We start from the raw sequence: 20,627 nt of genomic DNA on the forward strand, positions 1-20,627 counted from the left end.
GAGACAAAGATAGATCACTCACTATCCAATAATGATAGTGAATTATTGGGCGGCAATCTAACATTAGAAGAATGTACAAATGCTATATTCAATATGAAACTGAATAAATCCCCTTGACTACATGGTCTAAGTGTAGAATTTTACCGTACTTTTTGGTCATACCTAAAAGAATCTGCAGTGAAAATATTTAATACATGTTATGAAAAAGAAGAAATGACAACTCTCCAAAAAATAGGTGTTATTTCCTTACTATATAAAAAAATGATCCATTATGATTAGATAACTACAGACCAATCACTTTATTAAATATATATACTAAGCTTATGGCCTATGTCTTAGCGCAACGATTAAAGGTGGTATTGTCCAAAATTATTCATAGTGATCAGAATGGATATATAAAAAATCAGTACATAGGTTTTAACATTCGCCAGATTCAAGATATAATAGACTACTCAGAAAAATTTAATATAGATGGAGTTTTATTTCCAAAGCCTTCGATTCTTTAGAATGGCCCTTCATGTACGAATTCCTATTAAAATTTGGAGTACCACATTTCTTCTTAAAATGGGTTAAAACTTTATATAATGATACTAAAGGGTGTCTGTCTAATAACGGCTGGATCTCAGAAACCTACAGTTTTTACCGTGGAGTAAAACAAGGATGTCCGTTAAGTTCTCTTATTTTTGTAATAGCAGTTGAAATCCTGCCCTGTAGAGTAAGACAAGATTCTAACATTAAAGGGGTTCAAATTAAACTTGATGAAAAAACGCATAGTCTAAAAATTTCCCAATTGGCTGATGACACAACCCTCTTTCTCAGTTCTTAAAATGAAATTCGTATAGCATTGAACCTAATAGAAATATATAGAAAACTTTCTGGTCTAAAACTAAATAAATCTAAAACAGAAGGTATGTGGTTAGGTAGACTTAAACACTGTAAAGAAAAAATTGAAAATATATACTGGAGCAAAGAACCAATTAAAAGTTTAGGTGTCTACTTTGGATTAGATAAAGACAAATGTGACAAATTTAATATTGAAAAAATAATGAAACAGTCAAAAAGATTGGGAAATTTAACAATGATAGGTCGAATAACAGTTGTTAAGTCACTTATTTTACCCAATCTTACTTTTTTAGCTTCGGTTGTTTCCATACCCCAAATCTACATAAAAGATTTCAAAAAACTTATACACAAATTAATATGGAATAATAAACTAGAAAAGGTAAAACGTTCCACAATTACCAAAGATCACACGAATGGGGGTCTGAAAATGACAGACATTGATAATTTCTTAAATGCATTACAAATTTCATGGGTTAAACGATTAACTGCAAAGGAATTTGCTAATTGGAAAGTCATTCCAACATATTATTTCAACAAATTTGTAAAAACAACCTTATATTTCATATGATGCCAGACAACATAAACTCATTACCTAATTTAAGTAATACACTACCCTCATTTTACTTGAACATATTAAAGAGCTGGTACAAAGCAAATATTACAACAACAAGTAACATACCGATCACAAACTTTAAAAATATCAGGCAACAAATATTGTGGGGTAACAAAAATATAAAATTTAAAGGAAAATGCTTAGTTTACCTTAATTGGATAAAAGATGGTATTATTTTCATCAACGATATCATTGATCATAAAGGGCATATTTCACAAAAAGTTATATTGGAGAAATTACCCTCAAAACCTAATTGGATCTCAGAACTTTCAAAATTGAAAAACTCTATTCCAAAACAATGGCTTAATACATTAAAATCTGACAAATCTTTGAAAACTTTTGTAAAAACAAATTTAAACTTGTCCTTGACTGTTAACAAATAAACAGAACTAATTGAAAATATGTCATCTAAAGAAATATATAACCATTTAAATAACGAGAATGATGAGAGACCTATAGGATTCTCTAAATGGAAAAACATCTTCAAACTAGAATCAATCACTCCAATAAGTAACATGCTACAATTATCTTTTTCTTATTCAATAAATAACAAATATAAAATGTTAAGATGGAAATTACTTCATTATATCCTCCCATGTAAACAATTATTACAACAATGGACCATACAAGATACAAGCATGTGTGTCCTATGTAATTTGACTGAAGATTACGAACACTTTTTTTTATTAAAAGTCAATACTTTCATGAATTTTGGAAGAAAGTATATGTACTTATAAGCAAAACCAAGATTGGGTCAGATATATTTAATATAAAGACTTTAGTACTGGGCTATAAAATACATGGTCCTATGTATCATGATTTATATCTCTTCTTAACTTTCTTAATTTTAATTTTCACTTAAAATGAATTTTTGAACACATACGAAATTAACAAATTTATTAATGCTAAAAACAGATATTTGTTAAATGATGTAAAAAGATACATATGATCATGAATAGCTAGATATAAACTACTTTCATCATGTTCATGTATAGAAAAATTTGGTAAAATTTCATAATGTATCTGAACACGTGGTAATAAACTAAAAAAGCATGCTTACGAATGTACAGTCGTTGTCTCTTAACTCATATATATGCATAATTAATCAAATGAATGATCAATTAGAATGTCGAGACTTACCACTTACAATATTTAACTAAAGTTTAAGCTGTTTGTGAGAACAGTCAATAAAACGCATAAACTCATCAGGACAACTGATCAACCGGCTTTAACGTTTTTTTTTACAAAAGGTTAATGTCGATGATCACAAAATTCTGATATTTAGAAACAAAACCGGACAAAACCGTACACTTCCCGTAATCATGTAACAATATATTTTGTAAAAACAAATGTTTGTATTAACTATGAGTTGTAAAACTAACTAACTACTTATGAATATGAATTCACTGGATAAATTCCCTGGTTATTCAGTGACTAATTCACAGGGATACTTGGCCAACTGCTGTAGGTCGAGTAATTTGTCATTACAGCAAAGAAAAGTGCAATAAAAATATTTTTTATAGAAAAAAAGAAAAAAAATAAGTTCGAATATATCTTATTTTGTCAATTACGGATAATATTCAGATGCCTGGTCATTTAAAGATAGACGTGTTATGTTATATTTGTATTTCTCTAACCAATTAATTGTGAATATAGAACATACTCACCCATTCTCGTCTAATGGAAAATCAGTATTTTCCCTTCTATTTTTCATAGTACATGTCTTTCCATGCATTATATAATGCTATACATCAATGACTTTTCATTGTAGATTGATTATGAAAGTGAACTCTTAAAAACTGCAATAACGAAGTGTACAATCCCCCAAGGCAATTTCCAAAGGAAAAGAGCAAAAGAAAAAATCATGAGTACTGTTGTCTAATCATTATAAATGAATTCAGGAGAATAGAACCATAAAAGCATTTTAAGTTGAGATTTTAACATTGGAAATGTTATTTAATGGTACAAATATAGAACCCCCTAAAAAAAAGAATTGAAAAGGGGGCAAAGGTGCGGGTAAAATTCATGTAATATTTAATCTAATTTTTAGATGAGACCTTGAACTCAATGTTTAAAGAAACAATGACTGTTGATAAAAAATCAAAGAAAGTTTTTGAAGAAAAAAAAATAATACATTCATCGATGAAAAAAAACAAGCATCTGATGTTGAAACGATTGTTATTTAAAATTCATTGATGATGATTTATATAAAATTGTGCGTTTTTTAAAATGAAGGATTTCTAGATATATAAATTAAATTGTACCTGTAGCAGAAGGAATCTTCATTTTTGAACAATTTATCCTTTTTTGTTATCACAAAACTATCTCATTGCTCTTTCATTCCATTATTTGAAATGACCATAAAAATGATTTACATCCCTTTTACGTACCATGTTAACATTTAAAGTGAGCTAATATCAAAATTTGATTATTACAATGAAAGGCTAATTTTGTTATGTCACTCGAAGGTGTGAATATGTACTAAATTAGTCAGACAATACTTGGTCATGTTTTATGAACACTTAAAACCCTCGGCTACGCCTCGGGCTTTATATATAGACAAAACAGGATCAAGTATTATCTAACCTATAATTAGTTTTAGTAATGCATTGTTGAACATGATAACATGGTTATTTAAACTCACTTACAATACCTTCTAATTAACAAAAGACTTTGATTTTGAAAAGAAAATTAACACAATAGTTTAAGTTTAAGATACAATGGATAAGCGTTGATTCATGAAAAACAAACCATTCGTCCTCCGGGCTCATGGTTTCTTTTTCAAGAATCAATGCTTATTCATTGTATCTATAATACATAATCCAGCATTTTCAAATATCTTAAAAAAAGTATTTATTTTCTTCAAATTAAACATTCTGCTATTTATACATTAAAAGTGTTTCGATATTTCCTTTCTTTTCTTAAAGTGGAATATAAAACAAAACGTACCAAGGTTTAATAACAGAATTTAAAAAATTTCTATGATTCTGTTGAAAAATGTCAAAAATTTCTGACAACAAATCAATAAATCTAGAATATCTCTCTGTAAATACATGTAGTTTCAAAGAGTATTTTGAAAAAAAGCATCAATAATCTAACAAGGTGTATATACTTAACAAATTACTGTCACCATAAGTTTTAATTTAAACAATAGAACATAGTGGTAAAACGCAAGGTTTGTCTATAATCTTTAAAACCGCTATGAATAGAGAAAATCTCACATGGGCAAAAATGTTCAGAATGACAAGATCTACATATTGTCTATTTACTTCAAAACTGTCATACGACTTCTTATATATATAGAGTATACATTGTAATAAAGTTAAATCAATGTCAGGTGACTGTTTTCAACATCAAAATATACTAATTAATTAAAGAAGTTTTCTCCTTTTCAGACAAATATGTTAATTTTTACAGCGAAAAGGCTTAATGACAACATATTGGATCAAAGTACTGAAGTACTGAACATCGGATGACCGCAAGTTCTGGTGGATGGTCACAAGCACTTGTCTCAGAAAACAATCACATCTCTATACCTGAATATTAGGTTAAGGAACATAGATATATTTTTTCTGAGACAAGTTCCTGTGTGGATGATGAATAAATGACAAGGAATTCAACTTTATAACTATTATATTGTAGTGATATAATCATTTGTTATCAGTATACTCTGGTTTGTTGTTATATATTATATTTATATTTGTATAACAGTTATGTATAATTTTCATCCATTTGTATATCATTCTATTCTACTATTCTAATGATAGTGCAGTGCAAGTGCATGGCTGATACTCTTCTGTAATATTTCGTTTTTCTAATAGATTGGGTTTGAGTAGGTATTCATATTTTCCCGCGTTTGTTACAAAACGTTCTTGAGATATTCTTCCGCATGCGTTAACACAAATTTTCGGTATTCTTGATTTGTTATTGATTTATATATTTCTCACGACAAAACATTAACATATCATTTATCTATGTTCTTAAAAATTATATCATGATTATTTATTGATGAAAATAATATATAACAAGCGATAAGGAATGTTATTTTGCACTCGATAATATCCGCGTAATTATACGAAATACGTTCGGTAATCAGTCAAAAACGCAAGTCACGTGGGTAGAAATGTCTGCGGCAACATAACACCTGAATGCCCTAACGGTCATCCACTGTAATAAAAAGTTACCAGACAGATATTATTATATCGGACAGCAGTTATTCTGATTTATCATGTGCATAAAATATTATCATTTATGGTATGGATAAACTATACTTTGCACATTTAGTAAAATTATATATTTTACATGTTTTTGTCAAATTTTGAATCGAAGGTTATCGGTAACCAAAACGAATTAATGTGTATCCTAAAGACAATACATGGTCTTAATTCCATCATAACCATGGTTTTGGTGAACGCTGTCCACCTTATATATGGTTGTGATAAATGCTCAAAGTTTGTCAAAATCTGTTCAAATTGCAGTTTTGTGCTATCTTCTGGCGTTTATAATAAGGTATTCTGTCAAAAATGAGACATCATATTGTTAAAACCTTACGGTGCACCTATTGGATTCTGATGCTGTGAGTTTAAGTAAAGATTGAAAGATATTTTGAAATGACCCTAGTGTAATTTGCAAAAAATATATAAACTCGTCAAATATATCAGGCTTATCATTTTGTACACCAAATACGCGTTTCGTCTACACAAGACTCATCAGTGACACTCGAATCTAGACAGTTGAAAGGCAAAAATTGAATACGAAGTTGAAGAGCATTAAAACTGACTTCTGGGTTGGTTATACCCTCGGGGACAAAACATCCACCTGATTTGTTCTATCAAAATTCACAATATCAATTTTATTGGTGGTGCCATCTTTTACAAATAATGTGCATTTTTAAGGTAGTTCTAGGGTATGAATAAACAAAAACGACAGATTTGTTTTCTACAGTTTCTTTTCCAAAATGTAATATATCACACTATTTAAAGAAGAAAAAATAAAACTATCTATGTCATCGGATTTTCCACATAGTTTATATAGGGTTATTACCGGAGACCTCAACATTGTCGATAACACTTCCCTGCGAAATTTGTTATCCAAAGGTCCGAAATATCGTGAGCCTAAATCCATCAATTGGAAATACAACTTCAAAATACTGATGGATTCAGTCGAGGATTATGCCAGGCAATGGGCTAAACGCGAGAAAGAAGACGTAGATACTCTTTCCGAATGGATTAAGGCTGTGAGGTCGTTGATACAAATCCGAATTAAGAAACTAAATGGGCATATCAATACCAACGCTACATCAATTTTTAAAGACCCAAATGTTGCAAAACACTTGTCCTACCTCCATGACAAATATGTTGTTGTCCCCGCAGATAAAGCCCCAAACAACATCGTTTTTGTGTGTAAATATCATTACATAAACTGCTTGATAAATGAATTAGGTATTGACAATTCACTTGGAAACTCAACATATATCCTCACGACACTTACCAAAGAGGAAATCCTAGATAATCATAGGTCTGTTCTATGTTCCTTTGTAATTTCAACCAAAGACGAAGAACTGGATCTTCCATCACTGTATTGGATACCTAAACTACATAAGTGTCCTTACAAACAACGGTATATTGCTGGGTCTTCCAAGTGCTCCACGAAACCTCTTTCTAAATTATTAACATCTATTTTATCAGCAATCAAAGCCGGGCTCCAAAGTTATTGTGAAACTGCCTATTCTAGAGGTGGCGTGAATCAGATGTGGATACTAAAAAATTCCAAAGATCTTTTAGAGTACATACAATCTAAGTCTCTCTCATCTTGCAATAGTATTAAAACATTTGACTTTTCTACACTTTACACAAGTATTCCCCATTCCAAACTAAAAGACAAATTGAAAGAGTTGGTATTACTTTGTTTCATTAAAAAGAATGGCGAACGTAGATACAAGTATCTTGTCTTGGGGAGGGATAAATCCTACTTTGTAAAGAATCACTCTGATTCAAACAAAAAATTCTCTGAAACTGACATTATCAAGATGCTTGATTTCTTGATTGACAACATATTTGTTACGTTTGGAGGACGTGTTTTTCAACAGACTGTCGGAATTTCAATGGGAACCAATTGTGCCCCTCTTCTTGCCGACTTGTTTCTTTATTATTATGAGGCTGACTTCATACAGGAGCTTCTTAGGAAGAGAGATAAGAAATTAGCAATATCCTTTAACTCTACGTTCCGCTATATAGATGATGTTCTCTCACTAAATAATACAAAATTTGGTGACTATGTTGAACGAATCTATCCCATCGAACTAGAGATAAAGGATACTACAGATACAGTTAAGTCTGCCTCATATCTTGACTTACATCTAGAAATTGACAATGTGGGTCGGTTGAAAACAAAGCTTTACGACAAAAGAGATGATTTCAGCTTCCTAATTGTGAACTTTCCATTTCTATGTAGCAACATTCCAGCAGCGCCTGCATACGGAGTATATATCTCCCAATTGATACGATATTCCCGGGCTTGTGTTTCCTATCATGATTTCCTTGATAAAGGATTGCTGCTCACAAGGAAGCTATTAAACCAAGAGTTCCAAATGGTGAAGTTGAAGTCATCCCTTCGTAAATTTTACGGACGCCATCACGAGTTGGTTGACCGTTATGGAATAACCGTTTCACAGATGATATCGGATATGTTCCTTATGTCGTAACTACAATACCCTTCCCTTTTCACGAATGTGACTTACCGAATTAGACTATTTACCGGATATGTAATAACATAAGCAACTCGACGGGTGCCACATGTGGAGCAGGATCTGCTTACCCTTCCGGAGCACCTGAGATCACCCCCAGTTTTTGGTGGGGTTCGTGTTGCTTAGTCTTTAGTTTTCTATGTTGTGTCATCTGTAATATTATTTGTCTGTTTGTCTTTTTATTTTTGGCCATGACGTTGTCAGTTTGTTTTCGATCTATGAGTTTGACTGTCCCTCTGGAATCTTTCGTCCCTCTTTTCTAAATTCTTAAATTCAAGGAATTATTTTTATTTTTTATTATTTTCATTATTTTATTTTTAATTTTTCTTCGAAAAGTACAAATTTGGCCGCGTCATGATAAAATATAGTGTGGACCAATAAATGATCAAAACATTCTTCTCATCTCTATTAAACAGTTGGAAAAGATACAAAAGATCATTCTAAAAGAAAAAAAACATCTCTAATGCACCTCTTTGTCTTCATTATAAGGCCCCTTTAGGTCTATTTATACCGCTCATTTCCTCAAAATTAGACTTAATACTTTTAGGCTAATGAATCAAATTTTGGGGAAATTATCATACATTTAAGTAAAAAATGTGATAATAAAAGAGTGTCGGTTTCCTGAAACTTACGACGCGTTCCAGAGAGGGACACATAGTGGTTCCCCTAAGTGAATAATTTGTTGTTACTGCTTTTAAAATCATTTCATTCACTTATTCCTGTATATTTCTTACATATTTACTAAGAAAACAGTTTTGTTTTATAGCTTGTTACGGCCAGAAAATCGCCTTTTTAACTGTAGCCAACAAAAGACACAAATCAATAATACAATTTAACAAGATTTATTATACACAAGTTTACAAGAAGTATTACACAAAAAGAAATGTCAACTTAACTGTCAAAATATATGTCCGATCTTTTGTCTTTCCTTTATCCAGAAATCTTCTCGGGAATCCACGCAGAATATTACGTCCAATAGGTCACAATCTAGTATGATGTAGTTTGTAAATAAAAGTGTCAATCCAACTGCTGAGAATATTAATGTCTATCGATGTCTATGTCTGAAAGTTTAACGTTAGTGTCTGTATATATATAGTTATCACGGAAATCTCTAGAACACTATAGAAAGTAAACTACTAGAAAATTTTATAATGGGAACTTCTAGAACACTTTTGACGTTTAAATTTCGCATCTTTTATTATGATCATAACTAAATAAATATGATAGTAACAATATCATAACACCTCCCCCTTAAAAAAACTTAAGTGTAACACGAACTTTTCACGAACAATATATACAAGATTACATAGTATGTATACAGTGTTCTATTAAGATCTAGATAAAGCATCTGCTATTACATTATATTTACCTTTAATATGTTTTACAATAACATTATATTCCTGTAACAATAAACTCCACCTAGTCAACCTTTGGTTCTTGTTTCTCATTTTATGTATGAAGATTATGTGAGAGGATTATGATCAGTATAAACAAGAATAGGATGCATAGTGGAATTTAGATATACATCAAAATGTTGAAGTGCAGACAACAGTGCAAAACACTCTTTTTCAATAGTTCAATAATTTTTCTGATGTTTATCTAATTTCTGATAAAGGTTTCTCAACATTATCATTTGCTTCTTGATATAAAACAGCTCCAACTCCTACATCGCTTGCGTCAATGGCAAGTTTGAATTGTTTTTCAAAGTCTGGAGTGATCAGAACTGGACTATTAATTAAAGTGATTTACTATTTTCAAAAGCGTTTTGACAATTATCACTCCAGATAAATTTAGAATCTTTCCGTAAAAGATGAGTCAATGGTTGAACAACAGTAGCAAAATTTGAACAAAATTTTCCGTAAAAACCAATCATGCCTAAATATCTCATAAGTTGTTTTCTTATTTGTAGGAGGAGAAAATTTTGTAATTGCATCCACTTTAGCCATTATAGGTTTCACTTGACATTGACCAACTGTATGCCCTAAATAATCAACAGTGGCCTGACAAAATTCACTTTTACCAAGATTAACAGTCAAATTTGATTGTGACAATCTATCAAAAGTATCATATAAATGTGTTAAATGCTCTTCCCAGCTATCACTACATACAATAAGATCATCAATATAAGCATAACAACAGTCTAAATCTTTTATAACATTATTGATCATTCTTTGAAATGTAGCTGGAGCACTTTTCATAACAAACGGCATGACAGTATACTGAAATAAGCCGTCTGGTGTTACAAAAGCTGATATTTCACAAGCTCTCTGTGTTAAAGGTACCTGCCAGTAACCCTTCAATAAATCAAATTTGCTCACAAATTTTGCTTGCCCAATATTATCAATGCAATCGTCTATCCTTGGAATCGGATAGGAATCAGATTTTAAAACTTCATTTACTTTTCTGAAATCAGTCACGAAACGAATGGTTTTGTCTGGTTTGTGCACAAGGAGACAAGGAGAGCTCCACTCACTGTTACTCGTCTCATTAATATCATTGTCAAGCATATATTTAATTTCTTGTCTCATAAAATCAAGTTTGAGTGGATTGAGCGGGTAAGTATGTTGCTTAATTGGAGAAGCATCGCCTACATCGACATGACAAACAGCAGTGGTTTTGTTTTGCAAAAATACAAGTATCTTATCACCAGGCTCAAAAACTCTGTCCCTGGCATCTTTATCATACCATATTTTCATCTTATTCTGAACAGTTTTTAAATAGTTCTGAGCAATTTGACAAGCAGTATACAATTTTTCTTTAAATCTAGATACATAGTCTAGACGATTCAAGTCAGTGTGTTCAGTAAGCCATTTTTCCTTAATCAGTTTTAAAGATCCCCTTACAGAATGACCAAATACCAACTCAAAGGGACTAAAACCAAGGGATTCTTGAACAGCCTCTCGAACCGCAAAAAGTAAAAAGTGAACACCATCATCCCAGTCCCTGTCAAATTGAAGACAAAAAGTTCTAATCATATTCTTCAATGTTTGATGAAAACGTTCTAAGGCACCTTGAGATTCTGGATGATACGCACTTGACCTATACTGAGCAATCCCTAACTGGTACACGACTTGCTGAAATAAACCTGATATGAAATTTGAACCCTGGTCGGACTGTATAGACTTCAGAAGTCCTACTAGCGTGAACAATTTGATAAGAGCTTTGACAATAGTTGGTGTCTTGATATTCCTTAGCGGAATAGCCTCAGGAAAGCGAGTGGATGTACACATGATCGTCAATAAATACGCATTTCCAGTCTTGGTCTTTGGTAAAGGTCCAATGCAGTCAATTAGTACTCTGCTCAAAGGTTCTTCAAAGGCTGGAATAGGCAGAAGTGGTGCTGGTGGTATTTTCTGGGTAGGCTTACCAACAACCTGGCATATATGGCATGATTTGCAATATTCTGCGACAATCATTTCTAAGTCTTGGCCAGTAGAAATGCTGCAAGATCTTAAGGCAAGTCTTCATTATACCCAAGTGTCCAGCCAAGGGGGTGTCATGGGCAAGACCAATAATTTCTTGCCTATAAACTTTAGGCACCACCACTTGGTGTACCACTCTCCATTCTTCTGGGGTAGCATCAAGGGGCCTCTACTTTCTCATTAAAATGCCGTCTTGATGGGAATAGCATTCGGCCACTTTGTCTTTTTCCTCCTGTGGTTGAACCCTCTCGCGGAGCTGAAGAACCTCAGGGTCTTTATTTTGTTCTTCGACAAATTTCCTTCGGTCTAATGAATGGCTGTTCACGTCTGGCCATGGCATAATAACATTCTTGTTGATACTAGGTGGTCTTATCAAGCCCTTCTCTGAGATACCGGGACCTTCAATGTCGGCTAGGAAAGTGTCAGAAAGGTCCATGTAATCAAACTGGTCTTCTTGCAAATTCTCATTTTGTTGTTTTCTAGCCATAGCCCTAGTAACAACACAAGCTGGATACAGTACTAGTGCAGCATCATCTTCAGGTGATTTAACATCCACCACCGGTTCACTGGTAACAATTGGTTCAGCAACCACTTTGTTCCTAGCTTGATCATTTCCTAGCAATAATGAAACACCCTAATCAGGGAGATTAGGACGAACACCCACAACAACTGGTCCAGTTATCAAATCTGACTTCAGATAAATACGATGGAGGGGAACATCTATACAACCTAACTCCACACCTTGTAACAAAACGGAGGCACCAACAGAAGTCTCCTCGGACAAAGGCAACACACCTTCTAACAATAAAGTCTGAGAAGCTCCAGTGTCCCTTAAAATCTTAATAGGCTGAGAAGTAGTATTATCAACAATAGAAACAAACCCATCAGAAATAAAGGGTTTATAATCCTCCATGTAATCACACAAACTGGACCTAAAAGCCTGACTCGCAGGACAATCCTACGTATTGGTAACAAGGGGTGTCGTACACGCACTGGTCTTGGGCGTATTATCTCTTTCATTCTTCTTCTTGAGTCTAAAACAATCAGCCATCGGGTGACCATTCTTCTTACAATAAACACAAGTCAGTGACTTCTTCTCAAATGATTTTAAATTTTAGACTAGACATATTATAACGAGATTGACTCTTATTCTGTGCAACAGGCTTACTATCAGTACGCTCAGTGCTTTGATTCTTGTAATTTCCACTCGAAGTATTAAAATTTTGACCCGTGAAACTTCTTTTATGTGAAAGGGTATAATTATCGGAAATAACAGCTGGATCATGTAATGTCTCAACAGTTTTGTCGTCTAAATGTGTTTTTGAGTCTAAATGAACACGTTGTTTGAACTCTTCTAATAACATCAATTGTCTTAGGTTATCAAAATTGTTATCTGTTTTCTTTGACGTAAGCCATTTATCAAATAGATCTTCTTTTCCCTAGCAAATTCAACATAGGTTTGTGAATCAAACTTTTTATAAGATCTAAATTTCTGTCTATATGCTTCTGGTACTAGCTCATAAGCTTTCAAAACTTCCTGTTTTACCGTGTCATAATCAGGACTTCGTTCGAATGAAAGTGCTGAGTAAATTTCAGCGGCATTGCCCTCAAAAACACTTTATGAGCAATTTTTCTCAAACTGTGGAAAGTATTTATCGACTGTTTTTTTCACAAAATCTGGGAACCAAACGTATATTTTTTGCTGCATCAAAATGTTCTGATTTTGACTGGACTTATGTGTTGCTTTCTTCTTTGACCATTTGAATTTTCATTTTCTCCATCTCAAACCTTTCCCTCATTTCAAGTTCTGCCTGTCTTTCTTCTTTTTCCAATTGTTTTATTTTGAGTTCATGTTCTAATTCAAGCTGTTTTGATTTGATAGCGTCAACATTTTCGACCTTAAGTTCGACCTGAAATTTCAGACGTTTAGCAAGCAACACTAATTCCTCTTTCTTTGAATTATCAAACCCCTCCAGGTCTGGCGTTTTCAAAAATTTACCGGCATCAAATGCCATTTTGTAGAATTTTGTTGGCTAGTTCTAATAAAAATACTGAAATTTTTTTTAATAAGATATTAACATTATTCCGGACGAGCCCCCAATTTCTGTTACGGCCAGAAAATCGCCTTTTGAATTGAAGCCAACAAAAGACACAAATCAATAATAAAATTTAACAAGATTTATTATACACAAGTTTACAAGAAGTATTACACAAAAAAGAAATGTCAACTTAACTGTCAAAATATATGTCCGATCTTTTGTCTTTTCTTTATCCAGAAATCTTCTCGGGAATCCACGCAGAATATTACGTCCAATAGGTCACAATCTAGTATGATGTAGTTTGTAAATAAAAGTGTCAATCCAACTGCTGAGAATATTAATGTCTATCGATGTCTATGTCTGAAAGTTTAATTTTGGTGTCTGTATATATATAGTTGTCACGGAAATCTTTAGAACACTATAGAAAGGAAACTACTAGAAAACTTTATAACGGAAACTTCTAGAACACTTTTGACGTTTAAATAACGCATCTTTTATTATGATCATTCTGGGAACGTTATGTAAGTAAAATAGAAAGTTCCAATCATTCCATCAGTCTCTATGATTGTTCCAGTGATTTCTAAACTGCACAGTTACATTATCATTTTGTAAACAAGTACAAATTATGTAAACATATTATTAGGCCACACAAAACAAATAAGGCCAACTAAATAAATATGATAGTTACAATATCATAACAAGCTCAATAAAGAAAAACAGGGAAAGATAGTGATAAAAAAAAACTCCACAAATACTGAAAATATTTCTCGTTTCTAGTTTTTATTTAGATTAGACCGTTGGTTTTCCTGTTTGAATTGCTTTACACTAGACATTTTGGGGCCCTTTATAGCTTGCTGTTCGGTGTGAGCCAAGGCTCCGTGTTGAAGGCCGTCCTTTGACCTATAATGTTTACTTTTTATACATTGTGACTTGGATGGAGAGTTGTCTCATTTGCACTCATACCACATCTTCTTATTTATATTGCTCTACCAACTGATATGACAGATCATTCATGGTAAAGCGAGCCCGAATATGGCTTGCTCTATCTACTGATATGACAGATCATTCATGGTAGAGCCTGAATAGGGCTTGTTCTACCTACTGATATGACAGATCATTCACGGAAGAGCCTGAATAGGGCATGCTCTACCTACTGATATGACAAATCAGTCATGGAAGAGCCCGAATAGGATTTGTTCTACCTACTGATATGACAAATTATTTATGGAAGAGCCTGAATATGGCTTGCTCTACCTACTGATATGACAAATCATTCATGGTAGATCCTGAATAGGGCTTGCTCTACCTAATGATATACAGCAACAAACGACAACCACTGAATTACAGACTCCTGACTTGGGACAAGCACATTAGCCCATAATGATTACTTAAATATACAATCACTCTGTAAACATACTGTTGTTCAATCGATGTGGAATAATGATTATGTGAAAGATTTATACAGTGTTCGAAAACTATAATAAACAAAATATGTGACTATCAACCAAACGCTTTGCAAACTTCTCTGTCGGGATGCTTAAACACAGCTGTATACAATCATGTTCAGAACAATTCCGTAGAAAATGATTTACGTCATAAAATTGTTGTGGCTCCAAAACGAAAACCAGACTAACATACAAAACAGAATGATTTCCCTTAAATTTACTTTTTTCAACATTTTTTTTGATATTATTACCTTTAGCTAAATAACAAATAAAGAAAAAAGGACGCACATGTATGAGTCATTAAGTTTCCACTGAAATTGCGAAATTAGTGAAAAAAGATTTTCGTAATTTTGTATTTAAATTGATTGAGTGCAAGACGGTTGAAAACCTGAAGCAAATGATAAATACAAAATTAAAAAAAAATACATACATCTGATGGGCACAGGACGTTTGCACTTTTTTTTAACTTGTAACACAGAAGGACACTTGCGCTCAAACAATATGGACATTTGCACTTGACACAAATGAACAAAATTTACCGGACATTTGCGCGTTTTATCTATTAAAGTTTACCTGTCATCTTAAACAAATTTACCCCAAAAATGTAAAGGGATGATATTCATACATTTTTTCAAACATAACCCATACAAATCATAAAATCACAAAAAAATGTATTCAAGTAAAATATGGATAAAACGAACTTTTTTTGGGATTGCACAATTAAAATTTTGAACTAAATTGTGTAGATTCTTTTTAATTGTCACTTACTGAATACTAGTAATGTATAATTTTCAAAATTCTCATGGATTTATTGAATAAAGGAACAAATTCTGATGGGTATTGGTCAGTGACAACTGAAGAAAGAAAAGGACAACTTTAAGCTGTATATGCAAGACACGCGACAGATACCAAAGGGATATTCAAACTCACAAATGGAAAACAAACTGGCAATGCCATGGCAAAGAACGAAAAACGACGAAAAGACAAACAACAGTATGAATATATGAATGTGCTGTGTTTTGGATATTAAATGATTTTTAAACCATGATAGCTCAAATGTTATGTTTATAAAGCTCAAATGTCCTGTAGAAAAAGCGCAAATGTCCTTTATAGAAATAGCAAATGTCCATCAAAAGAAAAGCGGAAATGTCCATTAAAACAACCGTAAATGTCCTATCAAAAAGCGCAAACGTCCCGCACCGTATCTGATAGAATAATGTCTTAAGAACATCTGAAGCACGTTACTTGATATATTTACAATATTTTCTGCCTTTTGAAATCAAGAGGCCAAAAGAGTCCCCATTAGACCTTCTTTAGCATTGCAAAAATACGTTTCCGGCTGTAGGAAACTTGAAAAAATGGGTATTTCAGACCTACCTTCTTACGGTAACATGATTTAAAAAAAAATCTAAGAAATTTAGATACTGCCTTTACAATCTTTATTGGTGGCTTAATAAACACATTGATAAAGGATATTTGATAAAACTGTTGTTGTTTTATCATCGCGTTTGGTATTCTTCTGGATAAACATCCAACTAATGAAACGAGACCAAATTGTTCCGTTTCTGCATTGAAAAACTGTACAGATTTGTTCTTGGCATTGCACAATGTCGATTCTTCCTTCTGTTCATGGCGTTGTTGTATCAAATCTGCGGTGAAGTACAGCTATCGATATTAGAATGTAGGAAGATATAATTTCATATCGTCATGTTGAGTACTTTGACCTTCCCTTCAGTTACTGCGAGCATTCTTTGATATTATTTTGTTTATCATATTTTGTTTGTTCTTTTTTTTTTTGTTATTCAATATGCCGTAATGATAGAATAGAAGGATTTTTCTGTAGTGTTTTTTTTATAGCATGTTGTTTTATGTTCCTTTTGTTAGTTCCTTAATCGGGACCAATTAACGGAACGAGCTATATACACTAGTTCAATCCAAGAACATTTTTTAGTCATGACCTCGTCAGTGGTTGTTTTATGTAATATTTTATTGTTTGTTGGAGTTTGCTGCTGATGGCAGATCTTTAATATTCTCTCCTTACTTCATTCACTTATTTTCAGATCCGGGCGAATATTATATATACCCTTTCTCCATTTTGCTATTGTAGACTGTTGTTGACCTTTTGATGTCTCTTTGCTATTTATGTTGTTGTTTCATTGACGTATACGCCCTACTTCTTCATTATTACATTTATATTATAGACCAAAATCAGATACGGCGTATAACAACCTTGGACGAAATTAAATTTAATAGAGGGGATAATGAAGCAAAGAAAAGATTCCTATATCTTTCTTCTTCATAAACATATACTGGAGGTTGTAATAAAAATGTATAGTAATCTTGCAGACACAATTATCCGTAGCCTAAAACTCATTATACAAGACAGAAGGGCACTCATCCCATAAAAAAAATAGATAAAAATGGCCGTAAAGAAACAAGGGACTGCATTCATCACATCACAATCTCAACATCAGTTTATTGTTCAAAAGCAAACACATTTTAGGCCTACTTTAAGAAAGGCACTTGTTTTATAATAGTTTTTAATACACGACTATCATCATGCAAACAATCATTTAGCACTGTAGGTGACATTAACACCGGTTTTCACATCAATTTTAAGTCAAAACAAAATGAGTTCATTTTAACCTTAACATCTTACAAATCAATGCAGGAGCTCTTGTCTTTTCCTTTTCCATCAACTGTACTGCTGATACTGGAAAAGTAGATTCCATCCATATAAATCAACTGTTAGACCACTGATACTTGAAAGGTAGGTTCCATTCATATAAATCAACTGTTATATCGCTGATACTTGAAAGGTAGGTTCCATCCATATAAATCAACTGTTAGACCGCTGATACTTGAAAGGTAGGTTCCATCCATATAAATCAACTGTTAGACCGCTGATACTTGAAAAGTAGGTTCCATCCATATACATCAACTGTTAGACCGCTGATACTTGAAAGGTAGGTTCCATCCACATAAATCAACTGTTAGACCGCTGATATTTGAAAGGTATGTTTCATCCATATAAATCAACTGTTAGACTGTTGATACTGGAAAGGTAGGTTCCATCGATGTAAATCAACTGTTAGACCGCTGATACAAGAAATGTAGGTATACCCGAAGATGTAATATTACTGCTGGTAATGTAAGTATTAATGTTAAATTGTACATTAATTCTACATATTCCGACGATTTATAACTATCCATCTCACATTCTTTGTGATTACGCAGAGTTCTAAATAAAAGAAGGAATATACACGTTAAACAATGAAATATGGTGGCGAATGATGATTTCCACTTTTTCCAGCAATGGTAGCATGATGTATCGCTGGTCTCACTTGAATTTCCTTGTGTTTAATCTCTACAATAAACATGTTGTATGTTACAAATATGTAATTAAGTGAAACATATTTCCGTAATGATTTATTCGTGTACGCTCCATGTATAAAGTTTGGAATATATATTACTGTATGTTAGTGAAGACAATATTACTGTACGTTAGAGAGGTCAATAGTACTGTACGTGAGTGAAGTAAAAATTACTAGGTACATAAGGGAGGGAATGAAATCCAGTAATGAAAATGTTATATTTTGAATTGTTGAAAGTTATGTTTTTTTAAATAGTTATTTAAAGAAAAAAAAGCATTACACTTAATAACTATATTTTGTAATGTACAATTGAAGGCGATATACAAATATTGAAACAAGGATTTTATAAGTAAAACATTTGTTAAGAAAATGCATTTGAAACATTGTTATTCCCATTACACCGATCTAGCTTTGATAGCTTGATAATAAAATTGAGAATGGAAATGGGGAATGTGTCAAAGAGACAAAACTACTTTCAGCTGACAAAAGTGTGACAAATCCCATAAAAATCCTTTCTCATGATAATACGTTTCAAACACTTTTAAAACTTGATGTTGATGGAGAGATTGCACATAATAGTGCATACATAATAATAGCTCATTGTTATTTGATTTTGTTTTTTTTTTCTATTGGGTTCTTTAATAATTTATGCTTTGTCATAGATATTAGAAGATGTGGTATGAGTGCTAATCTATGCTTTGTTAGTCTGTGTGTTCTTGTATTTGTCGTTTTACCATTAGAATTAAACGTAGATATTAATATCAGCTATATTACGTGTCTCTATCGAATACAGCCAGTAACGAAAATATTTGTACGGAATAAAGTAATCACAATAACTGGCTACGTATCTCACTCGAATACAACAAGTAAAGAAAATATTTGTACGGAATAAAGTCAACTGTAATTAAATTAACTGGACGTATGAATCACTTACACAAATCAAGTATTTTTTTTCATAGAAAATAAAGTTTTGGTTTTATCACATTTGTAGAAACTTAGCTTCAACGATAAACATAGAAACTAACCTGTACATTTTGAATAAACAACACAAACAGCGGCAAGTAAAATTCCAAGTCCTACGGAAGACAATACCACTATAACTATTATACCACTGAAATACAAAAACAAAAGTTTATTCGATGCATATGCCTCACTTTCAATTACCAACCATAGATAAAGTAGGCGTGGGATAAACCCTCATAAGACAGCAACCAAACAATTTGACAATTGGAGGTGCCACTACAAAAACTCTAAATTGCTCTAAATATAGAAAAATGTGAGAAATTTTTGAAGAACTTGATCAAATGTTTGAACATCAACGCTACATTTACATAGGCAAACAACACGAATAAAAGGTGCGACATTTTAATAGATTACGTACGTTCACATTTAATCAGTGTAATCTTTGGATACTTTGCAATAATTTTAGTAGAAATCAATAACTATTTGGTTTCTAAAGCTTGTACAGAGGTAAAAAAGAGATTTGCCTTGAAATAGGACTCTACCATGAATATTAGTAGACAGATCAAGCCATACTCAGTGTTTTGAGGAGCTTTTTCTAACTTTTTCTTCTTATTTCTTATATTCTGCTATAATAGAAAACTTTTTTTAAGTAATACTTTAATAAATATATAATTATAAGTAAATGAAATTATTTTTAAAGCAGTAACAACAAATTATTCACTAAACGGGAAGCTTTTTATGTCCCTCTCTGGAACGCGGCGTAAATTTAAGTTTTACATATGGACTTATTGAAACCTCCTTGGAACCAGTAAACGTTTATATGGATAGTTCATTCAGCTTGAATACTTCAATAACTCATTTATTATAACATTTACATCTATATGAGTGAAAGTTACCCAAAAGTTTTAATTTATTGGCCTAAAAAGTTGTTATTTTTGGGAAATGGTATAAATGGACCAAGAGAGACCTTATAATGAAGACAAAAATGTCCATTAGTAGTATTTATCATCCTAAAGTCATCTTGTGTATCATATTCAACTGTTTGTAGGTAGATGAGATAAATATTTGATCATTTATTGGTTCACACTATATTCTATCATGATGCGGCAAGATTTGGATTTTTCGAAGAAATTATGCTTGAATCGCTGTAGATGTCGTCTTACATTATACTAGACTTTTCTCA

The sequence above is a fragment of the Mytilus californianus genome, unplaced genomic scaffold (genome assembly GCF_021869535.1).
Source record: "Mytilus californianus isolate M0D057914Y unplaced genomic scaffold, xbMytCali1.0.p SCAF_4, whole genome shotgun sequence".
Lineage (NCBI taxonomy): Eukaryota > Metazoa > Mollusca > Bivalvia > Mytilida > Mytilidae > Mytilus > Mytilus californianus.